We start from the raw sequence: 19664 nt of genomic DNA, 5'->3' as shown, positions 1-19664 counted from the left end.
CCACACACACATTCTTAATAGACTTCTTTTTCTTACAAATGCTTGTTTGAGATCTGCTTACCAGCATCCTGAAGATTAGAAGCAAGAAATTGCAGACATTCACTCTGGAGTATGCTCTGGCAAAAAACTCACAGTACAGAGTGGTGGTGAGTAGCAATGAGGGGGAAGCTTGTAAAATAAGAACAAGTTTTAAAATATGACCCAAGTGTTTAAGAAATCCAGCTTTCCATCATAAGTTAAGGTTGAAACAAAAGTCCAAGTAATATAATTAGTTTGAATGAATATTGAGTTATATTATAACTGATATCTTCAAAATTATTTTATAATTCATTCTGTAAAATTTTGTCATATAATGAATTATTAAATTTAAAATAACTTGTTCAAGCTAAACCCTCATCTCCTTTGCTTTGCCTGTTCTGTTTTTATTTTTTGCAAATTTTACTGAAGTTTATTTTCACATTAGTTTTAGTTGGAAAAAGTTGAGATCATAACACTGAAAATTTCCTTATACTCCATTTTCCTTTTATTTTACCACCTTGCATTTGTATAGCACATGTCACCAACAGTCAATGTTGATACATTACTACTAAATGAAGTCCTTATATTGTTCATAATGACTGTTTACTTAATGTTTCTTTTTATTGCAGTACGTCATTCAGAATATTTCCTTACATTGGGTATCGTCATTCTAATGGTACTTCTTGTCTGTGGTCAAATATCAGACTTTCCTTGTTTGTGATGATTTCTGAGTACTTCCCAGATGCTTTAGAGAATACCTCTTAGGTCCAACTCTCCATCATATTTACTCAGGGACAGATTCCCTCAGTGAGACAAAAGAAGTAAAATCAAGAATCAATCAATGGGATGACATCAAACTAAAAAGCTCCTTCACAGCAAAGAAAATAATCAAGAATGAGAACAGAGAGCCTACAGAATGGGAGAAAATCTTTACTACCTGTACCTTAGATAGAGCATTAATCTCCAGGATATACAAAGAACTCAAAAAACTTAACACCTAAGAAAAAATAATAATAATCCAATGAATAAATAGACAAAGGAACTGAACAGGTACTTCATAGAAGAAAAAATATGAATGGTCAAAAAATATATGAAAAAAAATATTCAACATCTCTTGCAATTAGAGAAATGCAAATTAAAACTACAATAAGATTCCATATCACTCCAGTCAGAATGGCAATTATCAAGAATGCAAATAACAGGAAATGTTGGTGAGGATGTGGGAAAAAAGATTCATTCATAGATTGCTGGTGCGACTGCAAAGTGATGCAATCACTTTGGAAAGCAGTATGGCAATTCTTTAGAAAACTTGATATGGAGCCACCATTTGACTGAGTTATCCCACTCCTTTGCATATACCCAAAGGACTTAAAATCAGCATACTAGAGTGACACCACCACATCAATGTGTATAGCAGCTCAATTCACAATAGCCAACCTATGCAACCAAAATAGCTGTGCTACAATAGATGAATGCATAAAGAAAGTGTGGTATAGATTTATAGTGAAATACTAGTCAGCAATAAAGAAGAGTGAAATTATGGCATTTTCTGGTAAATAGATAGAACTGAAGAACATCAGGCTAAATGAAATAAGCCAATCCCCAAAAATCAATGGATGAATGTTCTTTCTGATATGTGGATGTTAATCCATAACAAGACAGGATAGGGAGGAGAAGTATAGATGTTAATTGGGTTAGACAGAGGGAAAGGAAGGGAAGGGAGGGGCAGTAGAATGACTCAGACATAAGTTTCCTATGCGCATATATGTATACATAACCATCATAACCCATATCATGTTCAACTAAAGAATGGGATCAAAATTGTAATAGGTTGCAACCCATTGTACACATAATATATCAGAATACACCCTACTGTCATGTATATCTAAAAACAACAAATAAAAAATAAGGGAATACATCTTCATTAGAATTTAACAATCCAATTTTAAATTTGAACAATATGAAAAAAATTAAATTAGATTTGAAATGTTCCAAATGGAAAATCTTTTTATAAATATTAGTACATAAAATTGTTAAGCAAGTTATTTCCCATTTAAAATATATAGCATTCAATTTTATAAGTGTACAGATTAGGGTTGGGACGTAGGGAATCATGTATATATCCAACACTTGCTAGGGATAATACTGAGCATTGGTGTCTATGTTTAAAAACATGATATGTCTTGAAATCACTGGAATTTATTTTTTCCTGCCAGACCTACTTGGCTCTCGGTAAATCCTAGGGAGCAGATTGGAAACATAGGTAGTGGATGCAAATCAAATTTGCACATTTAGAGAAAAGTGACAGTAACAGACCTTGTGCTGACATTGTTAAGTCAGATTTAATAACACTCCTGTAAGCCAGGAATTATCCCAGAGATAAAATGACTATAAAAAGACAGAGATACTAGTTCCAGAATATCATTTTAATAAACCACTTTATAGTAGGCACATCTCTAGGCTCATTTTTTTGACAGAACTGGCAGAGCTGATCCTATAGTAAAAGGGAAAAAAAATCCTCCCATTCAGGGCTTCCTTTTAAAATGTCAGCATTCCAGCACGTAAACTCAATGCTCTCTTTTTGTCTTTTGAGGCTTCTCTTTCTCTAGACTTAGCAAGAGATAGAGGATGTCTGTCTACAGAAAGAGAAAGTACTTGCTGGTGTGTGAGATGCAGCAATTCCTGCATCCTCTGGCTCCAGTTGAGGTTTCTCATCCAGAAGGAGGCACAGCTATAGCTTCTTTTATGATCCTCAGACACCCTTATCAACCTTGTGATTCAGTGATGTGGAAACAGGATGCCTAGAAGCACATATTTCTCTGTGGAAACGTGTTTAAAAAAATGTTAGACCCATGTAATATGATGATTCATTGAAAATATTTCCCTGTATTTTTACAACATGGCCAAACATGATAGAATTTAAAATGTTCTGAGTGGAAGATATATTCCATTGTGGCTCAATGGAAGAGTGAAAATAGCCCAATGTATCCCAAGTAATAACATTTTTTTTTATAAAATAAATGGCACACATAAACACAATCAGTCACACTATATACAAAATTTTGGGCAAGTGATGTAATTGAAAACCTAGGTGTAAAATATTTTGCTGCATTTGTCCTATGGATCATTATATTTAATCTTGAAAAAAACCTAGTAATACAGTTATCAATATTATTCTCATTTCCCAAAAGGGATTTAAGTACAGACAGGATACATACATTTTTTTAAGGATATGAAATAGTCTAGAAGTAAATTAGGACTCAAACATAAGGACATGCATTCCACAGCCTGTGTTGGACTAGTGGGCCTGTGAGACAATTCACAGCCAAGGCAGTGCAACCATTCAAGGAGGCAGTTGCTACCTGTACTTCTGTTGCTTCCTCACATTCTTTATGCTTCGCTTAAATGTGTAATTCAATAGTTCCATACTGTCCCTGAATGCTGGCTACTTGCTCATTTGAAGGCCTTTTTCTTCCAAGTCCCCTGCCATCTTCCTATTGCTTATTCTTCGTAAAAGTTTTTTGCTTTTCAATTTTTCTCTGTCTTTTGACGTTCGTATCCTTGTTTTCAGTGTCTACACATTGTATAATGGATTCACTTCCTAGTTCCAATGCTTATTCCTCTTTTCTTGGACTCCTGTGGCCACATTTTGGTCTGCCTGTAAAAGGCTAAATTTAATCCATTTTGTTTTATGAAGTAAATTATGACTTAATATGTCTGAATTAGGTGTTGCTAATTTTAAAACAATTTATGCATACCATTCAGGAAGAATTTGGTGCCTACAATGTGGCATTACAAGTACGGATGCTCATTTAAATTATAATGATGAATATATTAAGATGTCTATTCTCAAGCAATTTGCAGGTTATATGCAATTGAGGAAATAATTTTAATGCTCCGGTACTTATTTTTCTTTCTTTTTCTTTTGATCTTAATCTATAATTCCTATAAACTAAATAAAGAAGATGCTATTTGACTCAAATTTCCAGGCAGGTAAATTAAGAACAACAAAGCTCCAATACTTACTAAAAGTGACAAAATTTCTTTGGTGGCAGAATGAAAGCATCCAGTGTAGCATTGTTCTGTTGTTTTGTGTATTGTTTTTATGTTTTCAAAGTTTCATTGACCCAAATGAGCATCACTGCTTAAGATATATTTGGTGAGGTCCACATGTACTAAATAGATTTAACCATAGATGTAATCATATTTATACTGAATCATGTATACACTTGTGCCATTGGATCAATCCCGACATTCTGGCATTTTTCCTGATAGAACCAGACACACTTTTTCAATGTGTGGGTGTTGGGCAACAACAGGCTCATGTTTCCAGCAACATTTCAGTTGTCATTCTCTCTCCAAGCACTTGGAGTTAATTTCAGGCCTCTTAGACTTGGTGCCCATTGTTATTTGCTATAGAAATGGGAGACATTACCACAGACATTTAACAATGAGGAAATAAACAAGGTGCAGATTATTTTCCACATGAATCCAGCCTTCTAAAAGGGAATGATATAAAAAAATTTTCCCCTAATTATCAAGCCCTGGAATAATACAATGTAATTTTTATGCATCTGATTCAAATTAATTTACACTTAGAACATGAACATTGTCCACTAACATTTAATGAATACAAGCAATTTGAATTTTATTCAATTGTTTGATATATTTTGTCTCCACTTAAATAAAATTCAGTCCTAACAGGCACATTGTGACAAAGATTTTAACAATTGGAGGGTATTTTATTATATAATTTCTTATATTTTGAACAAGTGGAGTTGTCAAAACACTTCTCTTTTCCTGTTATAATTTGTGCTTCAGAATAATCCCATAGGGCATTCAAGGCATGAAAGTTGTTCCCATGTCGTGAAAAAGGAAAAAGGAAGCTCATAGAGATCAAGAGGTTCCCTAAGCCATAGGATTACTCAGTGACAGAGTTTGATCTGAGTTTAGTCTTCTAACTTTATTTCATATTTTTTTTCCAGTATATGTCCCTACATTTATAGAGTATCAACCATAGATATGAATCTTTGAAAGTGCATTAAAAGAAGATACAGCTCACAAAAATGCAGTGCTGAGAATGTATATTTGCAATATAGAAATAAACATCCATAATGCCCATTTTTCACATGTGGATATGATGAATTCTTTATGGAAGTGGACAGAGATGTCATTTAAAAAGAACTTGCCTCTTTACCTCTCCACCCTCTTTGTATCTCTGTCTCTGCCACTCTGTCCCTGTTTCAATGTATCTCTCTCTCATAGAAACACAAATACAAGAATATGAACACATACACTTAGGATTAATAGTATCTCTTAACAACTTATTATCAGGATTTATAATATATTTGTAGTTAAAAAACACAAGAAAAGATATTGAGGTTAAAAATATCTCCTGGCTTTTTACAGCCATTTTCAAACTCCATTCTCCAAGCCATTTGTTATTTTTCATCATTCAACAGATGAAACAATAGACACACTCATTAGGGTGAGGTTATTTTTTCTTTTTCATAAGGTGTGCCAGTTCAAATTTGAAGCAGACATAACTCTTCCACTATAAATCTACATGTACAGAAACATTAGACTTAGACAAAGCATCTTGAAATACATAGTCCAATTAATATATTGAAATATTAAAATTTTCTACCGTGGTTTAGAGATTTACAAAAATTTAAAAAGCTTCAGTCTAAATCTGAAGCTTATGTACTCATCAGTCTACTTATTCAACACATTATTAAACATATAATCTATTATTATTTTTTTTTTACTAGTTGTCTTGTATAGTATTTATAAGCAAGAATTCTTTATTTGGCGACCATGGGGTCTTTTAATTTCCAGTAACTATATAATTCATAATATTTCACATGTATTCTTTTTCTGAAGGAGGAACAATATAATTTATGAGATTTTTTAAACAGTCTATAGCCCCCAGATTACTGAGGCACATTGCTTTTTAGGTTGAATTTCACAAACTGCTCTGCCATTCCAAGAAACTTGTCCAGTAGAAAAAATGATATTACATAGTTTTCTCTAGGGAGAAAAACTTGCTCAGTTGGGATAGGGCATAAAGCTAAGTGGTAGAGAACTTGCTTAAGGGGGAAAACTTGCTTATTGTATTTCAGCCTTTGTCTTTTGCTGCTATTATTCCATTGGTTTAATGTTTTCAGTAACGTGTTATATTGCTATAAATTATACTTTTAAAAGTGTTGATTGATGTTCATGGTATGAAATTTTATGAAATATCATAGAATATATACTTTTATCACTAAGTCAAATTTTGGGAAAAGTACTTTGGTATATTCTGACATTATGTGGTATAATTTAGGGATAATAGAACTTCAAATTATATAAATATATTTATGCCAGATTTATTCAGCTTTTTTACTGCTATGACCAAATGACCTGACAAAAACAATTTTAAAGGAGGAAAAGTTTATTTGGTGCTCACTGTTTTCAGAGGTCTTTGTCCATAAATTGCCTACTCCATTGCTCTCTTCCAAAGATAAAGCAAATTAACATAGCAGAGGAAAAAGTATGTCAGGACATAGTAACTAGGAAGCAGAGATGAACTAAGTTCACCAGGGACAAAATATATACTCCAAAGGAATGCTTATAAGGACCTATATCCTTCAGCCACATTTCACATGCCAACAGTTAATCCATTCAAGTGGGTTATTCACTGATTATATTAAGATTAACCCATCATTTCACCTTTGAACTTTCTTGTGTTCTCTCTCACAAGAGCTTTTGAGAAACACCAAATATCTACATAACAATGCCCCACTCAGCTATGCTTATTAGATGATGGTGTTTTCTATGTTGAGTTTGAACTCAGGCTCAGATTTTGATTTTATCAATAGAGAACTAGAATCATCTTTTTAAAAAAAGTTAATGGGTTGATTATTAAGTTATAACATTTTTGTTACCCTGGGATGAACTCCAAATATATTTTCATTGCTGTTGGTCTTCAGTTTCTAGAAAGCTTCTCCACTAGTATTTACTCATCATTTCCTTTCTATGCCAATTGATTATACTATATATTGATTATAAATATCTATTTTATTGTATATATATATATATATATATATATATATATATATGTAGTGTGTGTGTGTGTGTGTAGATATTTTGGAGGAAATATGATCTAAAAGCTGAGGAATATTAGGGTAAAGAATTATCTGGTTTATCTTTATGAGATAAACCAGGTGGACATTAAGTTTGGATACTTTAGAAAATGTTTCTTCATCTTCAGGAAAAGGTGACTGCTGTCCCTCATAACAGTCCCCTTATACACTTGACTTTTGCAGGCTGGTATTCTGCTGAGGGACACATAACTTTCCATGTAACAACTAGGGCTAAAATGAGTCCTTGGATATAGTATGTTCAGCAGCAGTGGAGCTGTTATCAGACCTTCAGAGGAAGATAATTATAAAAATTATCTGTGAGCCATTGATAGCCTTGTGAGCACAGATATCATCTGATAAAATGTTTTTCTTTAAGATACAAGTTCTATCTCTGCAAGTGTACTATTTATGAATCTGTCAAGGATTTTTTTTAAATTTCCCAAGCACACAGAATGACCAACACTAAGAAGATCGATCTTAGATCATAAATTTTAAATTCAGAGTATTGGGCACTTTCATCTGAAAATATATTTGTATCTTCTGTCAGGATTCATTTTGAAAATGTGTTTGGATTATATATTCTCTTTTCTTACTTGCTACTCAGGCTAATGATTTTTCTTAGTCTGATAGGAAAAAAAGAAACTGAGTATGTATGAAAGTAATTAAATGTAATGCAATAGCAACAGACAATATTTAGTAGAGAAAATGAAAAAGAAAAAAGAAGAAAATTATGATGGTGATGACGAAAGCAGGGCTTAGGGGTGAATGCCTGTAATCCCATCTATTTGGGATTTTGAGGAAGGAGAATTGCAAGTTCCAGACCAGTTTTGACAATTTAGTCAAATTCTGTTTCAAAATGAAAAGAGGTGGGAATGTAGCTATCTCAGAGGTAGATCACCCCTGGATTCTATCCTGTACTACAAAAAGAGGGAGAAGGAGAAAGAACGGAAGGGAGGAAAGGAACAAAAATCTATCGAAAGAAAGAAAGAAAGAAGGAAAGAAAGAAAGAAAGAAAGAAAGAAAGAAAGAAAGAAAGAAAGAAAGAAAGAAAAAAGAAAGAAAGAAAGTAAGGAGGGAAGGAAGGAAGGAAGGAAGGAAGGAAGGAAGGAAGGAAGGAAGGAAGGAAAGAAGGAAAGAAGGAAGGAAGGAAGGAAGGAATAAGAACAAAGAGTAGGAGAATGAAAATGACAAACACAGTAGGGATATGACACAGTTAACTTATTTATGGATGTAAGCCTATATGACCTGTGGGTATCAGTAAAATCTGTTCTTCTCCATGAAGAAGGTAGAATTTTCCAAAAGACAAATTAAACAAGGAAAGAACAGCTCAATTGTTGTTCATTGTTCAAAATTCACATGTTCAGAGTCTAGGAGAGCACCCTGAGGAAATGTGGGGTAATCCATACATCTTGTAAGTGGCTGAACTGAAGGACTTTTCAGGGTCCTTGCAATTTGGAATTCTGAGTTCTTGGAAATTTCTAGAATTAATTGTACATATTGAAATATTGATCCTGTTTGAATCAGCACTTTTCAATGGTATAAAAAGTTCCTCTTCAAAAAGTTCTTTAGGGAGACACTCTCAGTAAAGAAATAGAAGGGTTGGCTATTTGTACAAAACTTGTAGAAGTACAAATGTAGACTCTATTGTTTTATGAGTTTAAATTCTCTTTAATAAGTTACATATTTTTGTTTTAATCCAATTGCAAAATGATTATTCTTTCTTTTCCCTGAGGACGTTTTATCTTATTAACTTGTGAACTTGTGCTTTTCAGTTTCTGAGACAAATTGAACAATTTTTTTCTAACACTCTAGTTGTTCTTGTAAGCTAAAATAGAGCCAGCCATTCACTCATTTTGTTTGAGAGGCAACCTTGTTTTTATGTCATGAAGGCAAAAATTTCCTAACTCTATTCAAGACCAGACTTAGATAATATTCTCTAGTATTCATCAGGCTAACAAAGGGGACTGAAATCATGTGCCTTTCATGTATAATGTTGTCAAAATGAACCCAAGCACCATGTACAACTATAGTGCTCTAATGAAAAAGCCAAAATTTGCATAGCTTTTCTAAAATGAGATCATCACCGGAATATATCTTCAAATTCACAATTTTTTTTAAAGAGAGAGTGAGAGAGGAGAGAGAGAGAGAGAGAGAGAGAGAGAGAGAGAGAGAGAGAGAATTTTTAATATTTATTTATTTTTTAGTTCTCGGCAGACACAACATCTTTGTTGGTATGTGGTGCTGAGGATCAAACCCCGGGCCGCACGCTACGGCTTGAGCCACATCCCCAGCCCAAATTCACTATTTTTGATGCATCTATTTACTAAGGCAGTGGAATGGATATTGAGAACAAGAACTAAAAGCAATTCAGTAATCAAATCACAGTTTATGTCTACCTATAGAAAGAAACCTGAAAAGTTACATTTTTCTTATCAATGCTTATAGCATTTTCTAAGAATTATGGGATCTCTCTCATTTTGAGAAAATGCATAGAGTTTTTACAATAATATCAAGCTTTCTTTGGATACTCAAATTAATGAACCTTAGTATGCTGATTTTCTGACCATTTATATATTCAAATATGCAAAATTCTAAAAATAAATATGAAACTATTTGCTTAGAAAAAAATGGTATAGCGCATAGGGATGATGTGAGGGTGTTCAAAATGTTGATGGGTATAAGAACCATTTCAAAGAAATAATTAAATTTTAAATTGAATTTAAAATAAGAAAAAGGAGTAAAACAGGTGTAGGAATTGAGGACAGATAAATGGGGCAAACACAACCGCATGAACAAATGCACAGACATAAGAAGAAAAAACATGGAAAACCTGGATTTGACAAATAGTGCCAAGACAGCAGTGGTTACCTGACAGGATTTGAAAGATGCTGGGAAACCTTGTACTCCAGGATAATGAATGTAAGCTTTACTACTCATCAATAGTAGTGACTTTCTGAATTTAATTTAAATTTAGTATGCATAGAACATTTTAGTGACACTTTTATCCCCTTAATTGCATCTTTGAAAAGTTCTGATTTGGAGGCAATGATGGTGAAAGCTGCAAGGAAAGATTCTTCTTTTTAAAGCGGTGCAGAGTCATCCTAAATCCTTGGCAACCTGCAAGACATATTTCAGCACTAATTGCCAGATGCCACTGGCAAGAAGCATATTTCTCAAAGTACACTCCCATTTGCTGGTTCCTGAGATTTAGAAACATATTCAGATGTCAAAATACATCCCTTCTGCATCTTTCTTCACTCCTTCCTGCTGTTTTGATAATAAGAAAAACCAAAAACAAAGAAAACATGATCATACTTTTCTAATTCTAGAATTGGGAAGCAGGAGATAAAAGAGATAATAACATTTTATTTATGATACAAAGTTAAAATAAGTATTCCATCCTAAATATTCCACATTTCTACAGCTATTGTTCTTTTCCAGTTCTTATCATCTTTTCTCAATCACTGAAGGATTCTGTCACAGGGGTTCGCTGCCTCAGTCTCCCTAACATTTTATCTTCTATATAACAATCTGAATAGCTATCTGTCCAAAATGTCATTTGCTCCTCTCCTCTTCTTTCAAATTCTTTTATTTCCCCAACTCTTACAAAATTAAGCCCAATCTCTTCAGCGTGGCATACAGATCTCTCCATAAATGATCTCTCTAGCTACCTTCCAGAATTAATAGCAATAAAATATTAGTTAATAAGAGTTTTGTTGTGTACATTTCTCCATTTCTTATATTTGCATGGCTTTGCAAATCAGAGATCAGACTAGATACAAAACAACTTGACACCTAATACTGATAAAAACTTGAAGATAGGAGGGAGAGATGTCCTTCAGAGCTGCCACTAGAAAAAAAAAAATGGCTTTTGTACTCTAATCAGCTATGCTAATAACGAAAAGGGAAAAAATGTTATCTCAGTATACACAGAAAGGCAAAATCAGCAGAAAGTAGAGAACCACAACACCTTACGTCTGCTGAAAAGAAAAAGAAGGGGGTCAATAGATTTTAGATTCTTAACTCACCAACTCACAACCCTATCTCCTTTTCCAAATTTAATAAGAAGGAATGAAGAAAGGATGCAGAAATAATATATCTCCAGTATAGTTTCGTCCTAGAAATTGGAAGAGTTTCCTTACAAAACTGTAAGATTTGCACATTAAGAATTGTTTTACTTTTTCTGTTGATAAGTTCTAGTCATAAAATGAACTATTTTTCACTTCACTACCACGTGTAGTATTATTTGTTTGTTGCATATGTTTATTCTGCACACAGTAGGCACATATTTGCTTGCTATATAGAGAGTTTTTTGTTTATCTTTGCATAATAGGGGATTTGCAGTGTATAATGTCTTATTAAAATATTTATTTACCTCCTCAAAGTGCTCCATAGAAACATTTTATTGAATTAAAGCTAACTATAGGACATTTTTGAAGCTAATGGTTCCCAGTGCTGTTTGTGCACCAAAATATATAAGGAGATATGAAAGCATTCTGTTGTTAAAGATTAGTTTCTGGATATTCTGCAATAGAAAATTAGTTTTGGAGCCTAAATATATATTTTTCTTAAATTCAACAGGTTTTCTTTTTTTTTTCTTCTGACCACATACCTCTGACTATGTAATAAAGTAAGAACAGATAAACATTGAAAAACTCATTTATATATCATTTGAAAATTTTAAAAAATGATATAACTTAAGGAAACCAAGCTTCTCTCCTCTCTTTTCTGAAAAAAATATATAATGCAATGTTTCTTTCTTTGTTCCTCAAGTGTCTGCTATGATAGGATAACTGTCAATGAGTTTTAATTATATTGGCTAACAGGGTGGTGGATAGCTGTTGGACAGATGAATTGATGAATAAATGATAGGTTATGGATGGGCACTTGGCAAATGCATAAGTGCTCAGTCACATGGATGCACACAGACAGTACATTGAAGGCATCTAAATGAATATCAGATGAAGAATTAGTGGATTCTTTGATAAGTAACTGGGTTAATGAGGTGGAAAGTTAGTAAAAGAATGGATGAATGAATGAGTGAAGTGTAAATAAAATTAATATGAAAAATAAATTTTCTAGGGTCTCCTTGCATTCTCATCTATCATATTGCCCTATCTAATTTTTTTATATGTTTTATTCAGTCTACTAATTCAAATGTTAATCTCATTATGCAGTCATAGTCACATCTAGACTAAATTTTGACCAAATATCTATAGACTCTGTGGCCCAGTTATCACAGTTCCCACTACTGAGTATATTACTATAATTGACAAATTATCTATGTAGCCCTCCCTGACTTCATTGCAAATTAGTGTCAGGAATTACTACAGTAAGGGTCATCTTAGATGGCCCTGGCAATGATTGTGAACATGTCCAACTGTAGAATTCTTGTTTTCTTCCCAAGACAATTTCAACTATCTAGGGGAGAAAAGGGGAGAAAAAGTAATAGCTAGTAATATCATTAATTAAGTGATATTAAGAAAGCCAGAAGGTTTTCCTTGTGAGACTAGTTTTATATTTCATAGTCCATTTTGGCTTATTCACAGGGCTTTGGATATCTGTGGAATATCACCATTGATAACATGCATCTCAGTGCCATATTGCCATTCTTGATTCTAATAGTACTCAACATTGTAACTGTTCCCAAGCTGAGACAAGTCCTCCTTAGTCTAAGTTTTGGGCTGGGGGCTGGTGTATCTCTCTTTTGGTAGTTCACACTTACCCTCATCACTATATCTAATTTTTAAAAACATTCTTTGGTTTTTCAACAAAATGATTTCAATTTGAAGAAGTTGGCTCCTTAGTTTTCAAGTTATGTATTACAGATGACAGGAAAGGAACACTTTAATTTCTGTGGGGGGCTATAGTACATTAAATCATGGTGGACAGCTGTAAGACTGTCTAGATACGTTTTTTTGACTTCCATTTGACAGCTTAGGTTTAAAGGGTGTAACCTGTCTAACTGTAAGAAAAGTGACACATAAAGCAAGGCTGTACAATGCAAGTAGTCATTACAGAAGTTCAGAGGGAAACAATAAGGCTCAGAGATGGGTCTATAATTATAAAGAACCATTTTTACCTAAATTACAGCTCTAAACTGAAAATTATTCCAAGGACAAAATGAACAGATTGCTAGGTGTCAGTATTTAGTCAGAAATTAATACACAGATTATTTCTAGCCTTTACAGAAAATATTATTAGCCATGAAGAAATTAGTTGTGAATTATGTGTATTTTAATTTCTGTGCTGAAAAACTGATCATGAGCTACTGAGCTGATAAGACTTATCCAAATACAAAAAAAAAAAAAAAAGATTTAAAACATTTCTAAACTTTTGTTTAGATCCTGTAAGGGAATGATCCTTAGTTTTAGATAATTGTATAGTGAATTTAAAATAACCCAGTGAAACTGGGCATCATAGCACTCCTCTCTAATCCCAGCGATTTAGGAAGCTAGGGCAGGAGGATTGCAAGTTTATGGTTAGCCTCAGTAACTTACTGAGGCCCTCAGCAATTTAGCGAGACCATATCTTAAAAAAAAAAAATAAATAAATAAAAAAATAAAACAGATTGGGATGTGGCTCACCGGTTAAGTGCCTCTCGGTTCACTGATACCAAGAAAAAAGAAAAGAAAAGAAAAGAAATCAATGAAGGAAAACATTTTATTTTGCTACATCTCACATGGTATTTCTAATTTTATTTTTAGTTCCATTTAAATTTAAAAAGCAACACTTTGGAAATAAAATTTCAAGTAAAACCTGCATAGATTTTTAAAAGGCATAGATTTGTGAGATTTTACAAATGTGTGAATAAAAATATACATCAGTGCAACAAAATGGTAGGACATTTCCAACATCCCAGAGATAATAATTTTTTTCTGATTCTATCATGATAGCCTACTTTTCACTGTTCTAGAATTTTCATATGAATGGGTTCATTAAATATAAATAATTTATTTTGGGTCTAATTTCTCTCATTCAGAATAATGTTTCTGAGATCCATCCATTTTATTGTGTCAGTAGGACATTTTAATTATTGAGTACATAATCATTCATTTTATAAACATGTCACTTTTTAGATTTCCATTGGCTTTTTCACATGCATTTTTGACAGTTTAATGAATTTTAAAACTCCTTACACTGTTATAAAACATTTTATGTTTATCAAGCTCATGATATATATACAGCATCTAACTAGACTCTCAAATGCCAACATTATTTGCCAAATATGTAGAAAGACATTATTATTTCCACTTTGTAAATGAAGAGTAGTGGAAATGCATACAAATAATATTGCTCTCAATGACTCAACATTTGGAGACAGAATCAGAACTCAGGGTTTAACAGACTGATATAAAAACCTGTTTTAGAATAAAATTATAATTACTTGGGTATTCCCTTGTTCAATTAGTACTGTTGTATATTAAATGAAAAAACTAAATCTATTATTTATTAAAATACTTGTTTTAATTCATAAGTCCTTATACAAACATGAAATATATGTATATAAATAATACCTGTATATATGTAAATACATATACACACACACATATATACATACATACAGAGACAGAGTCATTTCAGTGTCTGAAAATTTTTTTAGATATCAAAAATATAGCACAGGGACATTTTTTATGAGCCCTGACACTTTCTTAAAATGTGGATAATAATATACTATATTTACCACAGTATCAAAAAATGGAATATCATAATATGTTTAAAGTGTCTGGCACATTATAGTCTTCCAAATAATATCAGTCCCTATGTATTCCCTTATTAAGTGGAAATTAGATAAATTAATAATGCATTACCATTGATATCCCAGTATGCAGTTTGCTTTTCCCTGAGCTTTAGAACAGATGGCATCTCAGAACTTTTTTCCCTGTGTGTCCTCTCAAACTGAATGTGTATGACTTCTATCATGGTGTATTGGTGCAGAATTATCAATTGCTGTCTCAGAAGCCTCATGGGAAGTGACAAATGAGAAGTCATTAATTTTGAACAATATAATGCATAAAAAAATCATGCATCTCAGGGTCTGTTTTGTATAAAGATTTCAGAATTACTCTTTTCCAAGTCTTTACACCATTAAATTTTATAAAATTTTCATTCACAAATAGTAAACTATTGCAAATATTTCTTTGTGCCTTATAGGATACATGAAGGGTTGATCATATAAAATATTTGATTACATAAAATTATTTTTTTCTAATTGATCAGTAAATTTGACTATTTTATTTTTATTTTTTAGTTGTTATTTACTTATTTATTTATTATCTTTTGGTCTGTCTATAAGTTGAGCTGAGAAAATAGTAGAAAGAATTTTGAGCCGGTTGCTGTAAGAATTGGTTCTATGCAAGCTCTGTAGGTCTTTTGCAACAGCACTAGAATTCTCATGGGTTATTTATAAATAAAAATATTTACTGTGTATTTTATATTTGTGTTTTATGTAATCATCAGAATAATATTTGAACTACCATTTTAAACACAATAATTTCCATTGAGGATGTTAGCTTAATTACATGTCAATTAGTTCTAAAACTGTAAAACTGTGGCATATAATAATTCATCTTGAATTTAAGCAATCAAGAAATTGCTGTGATAAATCTGTTTTCTCCATGTGTTGTCAGTTATGGTTCCATAATACAATGCCACGGCAGAAACCTCCTTTGATGCCTGACTATGAGAGTGTGTGTATGTGTGTGTGTGTGTGTGTGTGTGTTTTGTATAAAAAATGGAAACCTTTGTTTTTCTCAATTATTTAAGATGTTGTAAGTTCCATCACACAGTGTAAAACCAGACAATAAAAGAAAGTTCTTGGCCAGGCACAGTGGCACATGCCTGTAATCCCAATGCCTTGGGAATCTGAGACAGGAGGATTGAGAGTTCAAAGCCAACCTCAGCAAAAGTAAGGCACTAAGCAACTCAGTGACTCCCTATCTCTAAATTAAATACAAAATAGGGCTGGGTATGTGGCTTAGTGATGGAGTCCCCCTAAATTCAATCCCCAGTACACTCTCCCCCGCCCAACACATACACACAAAAAAATAGAAAGCTCCCCCTCTTTATACAGAACATTAGTATTGTTTGGCATTTCCACATTTGTCACCTTGTCATTTTTACACCAGCACTGTTATTTAGGTCAAAGTTTTGGGACAAGCCTATGAGTCCCAGATGTGCCACAGGCCATACAAATAATGCAAACTTTCAGAGGCTTACTTGTCTATAATTTAAAGTTACAATGATAAAAATGTTTAACTCATATACTTGTTATTCCAAAGATTCAGAATCATAATGCTTAAACATTTTTGTGGTAGATACACCATTTGTCACAATCTGAATTGCTGTTAATTCAGAAACAATGAGCGATGTGGGATTAGAAAAGACAAACAGACACACACGGAGAGAAAGCTGAGACCAGGTGGGACATTACACCCAGATGGTGATGCAGCGACCCAGAGCTAGTTCAGCATGTTTATTCTATAGGTTTTTTCATCAAAAGGTTATTTGTGGGAAATCTTTTGCAAAGCCGGCAGGTTTGAAGGTCACAGCACTGAGGAGACCTTATGGTTATCTTTCTATGCTCAGAATCCTCTCTCCTTTGGAGCTAGTGTCTGAGTTTCTAGGCTAAAACCGATAACTCTGAGCTTTTGCAGTGTCCATGGTTAGGCATTGCCATAGCAACAGCAATGCTAACCTGTTCTTTTGCATAGGGAATCCCAGCATAAGCCCACCTCACCACAACCATGAGGCAATCAACACATTGATCCACATTATTGCTCCCCACAACAATTAAAGATTGATGATTTAGTAAATGAAATAAAAAAGTAAAAAAAAAAAAAGAAGGTCTTCTAACATTTGTTCCATGCCTCTTTCTACTACATCTGATCCTACCTACTTGAATAATAATGATTGACTAAGTAAATTAAAGTAAGCATGCAATAAATTCCATTAGATTTATAATTATTAGCCTAACTTCATTGTCCTTATTTTTTTTTAATCTTTTTTGTAGATGGACACAACACAATGCCTTTATTTATTTTTTTATGTGGTGTGAGAATCGAACCTGGGTGCCACACGTGCTAGGGGAGCGCTCTACCGCTGAGCAACAATCCCAGCAACATTGTCCTTATTGGTGGTTTTAGCCAATATCCTAATTTACTTAGTGGGATATGTGTGTGTGTGTGTGTGTGTGTGTGTGTGTGTGTGTGTGTGTGTGTATGTATGTTTAAAAATTCATTTCTGGCCTTACATATGGTTTTTGTCTAATGAATATTTTTCATCCAGTATCACAGATAATGAGTTAGTTTCTTGTAGAACAGTGACCCCCCCACCCCTTGCAAATCAGCCTAAATGCTATTAAGCAAGATCTGTGTAACATTCTGATAGTGTAACATCAATCAATCTTACTTACAACAAGATGTACTTGGAAGTGTATGTATCACATCCTCCACTGGACTATTCACTCCTTGTCAAGAGGTTTTGTATTTCATATGTTTTAGTTACCAACATTCAATGTTGATTGGAATATAGTAGGTAAATGAAAACATTTTTGATGTTAAACTGAAGAAGGTCATCATTATTTTAAAAACTTCAAACATATGTTGCAAATAGAAGTTAAGGAGAGTTTTCAGTCTGAGAAATATGCTAACTAGATATCAAATAAAATGGTAATGTAATGGTTCCAGAAAAGCAGGGGGACCATATGTTTTCAATATATCATTATTATCATTATTTTATGGTTGATGTTTATTGAGCACTAAGTCAGGTGCATGTGTTTTCATAGCTATTGTTCAGAGAGTGTTTCAAAACATCCCATTCATCTTCTATGGCATGCTACCCAATATCAAAACAATCAGCTCAATAATTTAGTTCATTCAACCAAGTGCTTTTGTGCCCAACACTCTTTTAGGTATTTATGACATATTAACAAGAAAAGAGACAGGATCCCTCACTAGATATATCTCATATTCAAGTGTAAAATAGAATAAAGATTAGTATCAAAAACAAGCACAAAACTTTATAAATGTTAACTGTTATAGAGAAAAAGGAAATGGAATGAAACTTTTTCATGAAAATCTACCACTCAGCAAGTGTGCTACATCTCTGAGGTCCTAGATGAACTCTCAGATGAACTCTCAGATTCTATTTATATGATGAAATGGCTCTACTTATAATTTCAATGGATAAGAAATAATTCACATTAAGCAATAAGGCTCTACTTATAATTTCAATGGATAAGAAATAATTCACATTAAGCAATATACTTAAAAAAATAAGAACAGATTAAAATCCATGAATTATTAAATGTGAATTCAATTAATTTTGTTCTTAGAATAATAAGGGATTTGAAAAACTCCTATGTTGCATTTTATCTACTGACTTTGAGATAATCTTAAACAAACAAACATTTTAGAGGATTTTGGGGACAACACCCTCTGGAGTTTTTTGAACTCACAGTGACACACAAAAACCATCCATATCTAGCCTTCAAATGGCAGAAGGATGTGTCAGATAGAGAGGCCTATAATATTCAATTATTCTCAACTAGATAAAAGTGATTTTTAGAAATAGTCACTGCTGACTTAGCAATCCTGACACTCATTGAAATCTCATTGTGTTTTTTATCCCTAGTTCCTCAGCTTAGTGGTTGGTAACATTAACAAACCATCATTTCCTATGCCTGATGGAAGAAAGTTGGGGTCATCTTGCAATGATATAGTGAACTCTAATGGTTTCTGGAAGGACATGTTTTGTTCTACTACTTATAAAATTCAATTTCTGTAAGTGCTCAACTGGGTAGAGTATTCCTGATAATAAAGGCTCAGGCTTTTCAAACACAAATTGGGAAGATATATTTCTAGGTAAATTGGAAGAGGACACAAAACCAATTTTCTATTACTAGAATGGTGGTAGAAAATCTACCACTCAGCATCAGCATCAGAGTAAGTAATCTGTTTTCTAGTCATCACTGCCTGTTATAGATTAAATGATTATTAAAACAAAGTCAAATTATATTCTGATGGAGCATATCTTCTGAAAGAGATGGGAAATAAACAAAAGGATAGGTTAAGAAACATAGAAAAAATATCATAAGGAATGTTGAAATTTAAAGGTATGAATTAAAATGTGCCTGCACTAAAATCCTCCATAAACTAAATGTCTAGAAACTATCTCAACAGGAATCTTAGAACCCTATGCAAGCACCAAAGTAATCACCATTCTTCTTGGCTAGTGCTGATTTTAGCATAGTTTGTTATATATTTCAATAATATACCTAGTTAAAATACTTGGAAAAAAGTATCACATTTATAAGAATGTGATTGAAGTAATCTGAAACAGAGAAAACAGAATTTTATCTGAACTCTAAGGAATAAGTGAGAGCTAGCCAGGTAAATATTCCTTTTGTAGAATGAATGAGGTGGTGGCATAAAGAAACCATGGCCATATAAAGGCCCCAAGATATAAAATAGCTTTTCACAGTTAATCAAAGAAGACCTAAGTGGTTCTATTGTAAATAAG

The sequence above is a fragment of the Urocitellus parryii genome, chromosome 4 (genome assembly GCF_045843805.1).
Source record: "Urocitellus parryii isolate mUroPar1 chromosome 4, mUroPar1.hap1, whole genome shotgun sequence".
Taxonomy (NCBI): domain Eukaryota; kingdom Metazoa; phylum Chordata; class Mammalia; order Rodentia; family Sciuridae; genus Urocitellus; species Urocitellus parryii.
This window is presented reverse-complemented; position numbering follows the sequence as displayed.